This window comes from Ptychodera flava (genome assembly GCF_041260155.1).
Source record: "Ptychodera flava strain L36383 chromosome 23 unlocalized genomic scaffold, AS_Pfla_20210202 Scaffold_24__1_contigs__length_23054250_pilon, whole genome shotgun sequence".
Lineage (NCBI taxonomy): Eukaryota > Metazoa > Hemichordata > Enteropneusta > Ptychoderidae > Ptychodera > Ptychodera flava.
In genome coordinates this window covers 18,510,960-18,515,265 of record NW_027248278.1, presented here as the reverse complement: position 1 = coordinate 18,515,265, position 4,306 = coordinate 18,510,960, and the positions used below count along the sequence as shown (strand labels likewise).

The 4,306-nt window shown below is 37.5% G+C and overlaps 1 long non-coding RNA gene across 1 annotated transcript; it reads left to right on the top strand.

The window, feature by feature from the left end:
- The first annotated feature begins 665 nt into the window (after positions 1-665).
- On the top strand, positions 666-2,326 carry LOC139125070 (uncharacterized). The gene is made up of 3 exons (XR_011550144.1): positions 666-742; positions 1,414-1,523; positions 2,192-2,326. It is a non-coding gene; the product is annotated as an uncharacterized lncRNA (long non-coding RNA).
- Positions 2,327-4,306: the final 1,980 nt, after the last annotated feature.

Genomic DNA, 4,306 nt, shown 5'->3' with positions numbered 1-4,306 from the left:
TTTACGGTACACGTTGTGAATCCAAGTGTTCATGTCCTCCAAATGCAGTGTGTGATAGTGTTCGTGGAATGTGCCTATGTGAAGATGATTTCTTTGGACCTTCGTGTCTACCTTGTAACTGCACGAAAACCGAAAGATGTGACCCTTTCGATGGACGTTGTTCATGTAAACCGGGTTACTATGGTGACAGTTGTAAACAGAGATGCACATGTTTTAATGGAGCCACTTGCACTAATGAAGATGGGACAGATTGTAAATGTTCACAAGGTTGGACGGGATCTGACTGTACCGTGTGTGACACTGCCGCAGATGAAGAAACATTCTGTGATGACAGGTGCCTTCGTTGTTACAATGGAGACACCTGCAGAGTCTCTAATCGTGACTGTTTGTGCACGCCTGGTTGGCAAGGCGATAGATGTGATCAAAAGTGTGATGAAGGTTACTATGGAACTAATTGTTCACAGGCATGTAAGTGTGTACACGGTGACTGCAATCATGTGACTGGCACGTGTCACTGCCATATCGGATGGAGTGGTCATCATTGTGAGTATTCTTGTCCAGACAACTGTTTAACGTGTGGGGACGGTTTCTGTACGTCCTGCAAACCTGGATGGACTGGTGTGAAATGCACCAATGCATGTCAATATGGTTTCTACGGTAATGGATGCCAACAACAATGTCCTTATTGTTATTGTACTAAAACCTGTCATCATATTTCCGGTGGCTGTCCAACAGTGAAGAGGTAAGCATTATATTCCTATAGAATCGCCTTCTTGTTTCTCTTCCATATCAAATATATGAAAAATGAGAGTGATGGTAACTAAAACCACGAGGAATGATACTATTGTTGACATGATGGCAAAGTATGAACGTACAGATTTGCCTTTATGTTTCAAAGATAAAAACGTGCTCGCGTAAGTTGGAAATATTTCATTTCTCAGTGTAAATTTTTTTTGTTAGTCACCATTCGTACTTTTATGGTATTGTGCAAGATTCGTATCGAACACTGGAAATTATGCGCTCATGTGTGAAGAAAATCACAAACAGTATCATAAGGCGAAAAAAATTTACCTCCCTGGTGTACAGATTGTCTTTGGTAGTAACATTCGTACTGTGCTCAGCATTGTGCAAGGTTTGTAACAGACAGTGGAAATTATACGCCCATATGTGAAAGAGCAACAAACAGTATCAGAAACCACTGGAACATTTTATCTAAGTTTACGTCGCAACTGTAACAACCTTGAAAAACATAGTTTGAAATAGCGTTCATGATTTCCCAACATAAATAGCGTAAATTTGATGCGACATTATCTTAGTAACGGATGATTCATTGGAAAACGGTTCCATGTAAACTTGCACAGCATTTGATGCTCTTATTCTCTTTTTAACGAAAATTTCCCAAAAAAACATTAGATGTGAAAATGGTGGTAAATGCATAGAAGATAATTTTAATTGTGAATGCCCTGATGAATGGAGTGGTCCTGTCTGTAATATCTCAGTGAATTTGAAAGTAACCAAGCCAGGTAAGACAATGTCATAATACGGGGATAAATCTGATCGAGTGAATTGTATATCTGAAATACATGTTATCCACCAGATTCTATGTTTAGACTTTTAAAAGCAGCATTTTGGATCCGGTCAGTCTTTCGGGAGGTCAACTCTTGCTTGTACGTATACTTTGGACTTTCTTTTAAGATAAAGATGACACATTCCGTTGTAAATAGCACCAGTAAATTGGACCTTCATCATACATCATTTTACCAACACAAACAACAACAACTAAACAACAGCTAGACAAGTGGGGTAGAAGTATTGTTCTAGCTCGCTGGTATGAGTGGGTATGAGTGAAGTTTTAATAGTTGCATTATTTCATGTTAAATACCACCTCATTTAAAGTCACTTTTCCAACAATAATGTTTCTGGAATGAAACATCGGAAGAGTAACATAAATGAAGTGGTTTTTTATTATGTCAGGAATCAATATTGCTTTATATAGACTTAATACCTGTCCTTGAATAAAAAGGGGAGGCGTAAAGTAGTCTATCATGCAGCTTCCTGCTAATAACCTACAAATAAAATAAAATTAACTTTGGTAAAAAATCTTCTTCTCTGAAGCAGCATGTCCGATTGCTTTTAAATTCGGTATGCAGTTTACTTAGGATGACTATGTACTTTTGTCTTTTCATGTCAGCTGTTTATAACGTTGAGGGCGGTAGTCAAACTACACTTCCCTTGGTGGTTAGCTTTGTAAGCGCTCAGAACAAAAAGAAAAAGTCCGTTGTAATACCTGTACTGATTGGCTGTTTCCCCCGCTGTGACCATTCTCATAGCCACTGTCGTTCTCATCCTGAAAAAGAAGATGAGAGAGAGGTAAGCATTTACGAGCTTTCTTTACAGTTGTTCATTTCATACTTACTGACAAAAGAAAGTTGACATAATAACGCAAATTGACACACTATGAATACAAAATAGCAAATGATACAATGATATACACGATTAACGATATTACACTTCTCAATAACAATGTTCCTTTGAATCTTGGACAAGGTCTGTTCGGGATCTCTGTCATTTTGCAGTATCTTGATTCAGTAGACCACATATAAACGATTTTGTAACGTCTCAATTATAAATTTCGATACTTTTACAACGAAACGATCAGGTCAATTCACATTTTATAACAACTGTGTACATCACATGCTTGTTTAATTTTTAGAAATGCAGTTATTAAAGCATAAATCTAATGATCCATGATCTAACAGTTTATGGTTTATTAAGTATCAGGTTAGAAGCAATATTTAGCGGATATATAAAGAAGGGAAAAGGTTGTTTTATTACGTTTGCAGATTCAAAAATCCATGAATAGTAACATAAGCAGTTAAAAAACATAGGAGTGCTATTGTACGCAAAATGTCACATACATGAGTACTAAAATATGATTAACAGGAAACTCGATTGGAACTTATTTGGGATAATTTGATGGTGAAGTGATGTGGATGTAATATGTAAATGTGATCTCATCTGCCTTTCTTTTTAAACTTAACAATTGTTTTCATGAGTAATTTGCAATATGGCAACATTCAGCTATAGGGCACCTCATACTTTTGAAAAAATTGAAAAATAGGAAAATCCAATTATCCCAAATTAGTTCCAATCGTGTTAGGAACATATGTAGAGAATATTCGAAATATTCTATACAAAACCTTTCTATATTGTGCTCGATAGAGGTCCTCTCACTGAATGAACGCTTCCGCTGCTTGTTCAGTTCTGGTGTTGACATCTTTCTTCACCAAAGACGAGCAGTCACCCAGTAATTGTACGTTGATTGCTGTGTCATTTCATGATTTTATATTTACTACATTGTGGAGGGTATAATCTTGACTGGCAAAATCCATAGACAACTTTAAGCCAATGTCAGCATCAAGATATTATAGACATGATAGATAGGTCATTTACGAAATTGTTTGTGTTGTTAATAACTAAGTAGTCGTTACAATAAGTCATACCGTATCATTCTGCTTACTTATTCAGAAATGCGGATGCTAATGTTGTAGCAACTGAAGAATTTCAAGATTCGAAATTTTAGTATGCATCGGGCGACTGTCCAAGGAATAATAATGGATCGATATATCTGAGTCATCGAACGGTACATTTCAATGGCTACAGAGTATCCAACCCTGCAGAGACCTCCCAACGAAAAGGCCACCCCGGATCGACGATACTTGGATGACGGATGCCGAAACTGAAAATGGAGAAACGAACGCCGCAATGACAATAATTGAAGAAATGGATGTCAACCCGTATGATATTTCAACGAACAGCGGGACAGGATCACCCGGTTTAGCAATCCACGGAGAATTACAGGATATCTTAAACATTGAAGATTTTGGTAATCACTACTGGCGAAATGCAATTAATTCTTGCCTACCACTGGCGAATTCTACAAAGCACATGTGCCGTAGTTCCACTGTCAATCCTTCACTTTAATGCGGAATTAAACATTGCAGATAGTGAGTGCTGTAAGCTGTTGAAGTTAAATGCCAAGCAAGGAAGATACAGCCGAAGTGATACCAAATTTTTAGGAGATAACGAGAAATGAAAATTAAACATTGAAACTAGATCAGCTCCGATGATCACATAATAGCGGCTAATGTGGGAACCTTGCCAAAGAGGATGTTTAGCAAAACTCCTCCTTATTCGTTGACGATATGATCACTCACCAACCACCATTGACAGCATTCAAGTTGGATCAAGTTCCATTCAACTAGCAGACACAGCGCGCAATATTGGATTCCTGTTTGACAGTAGT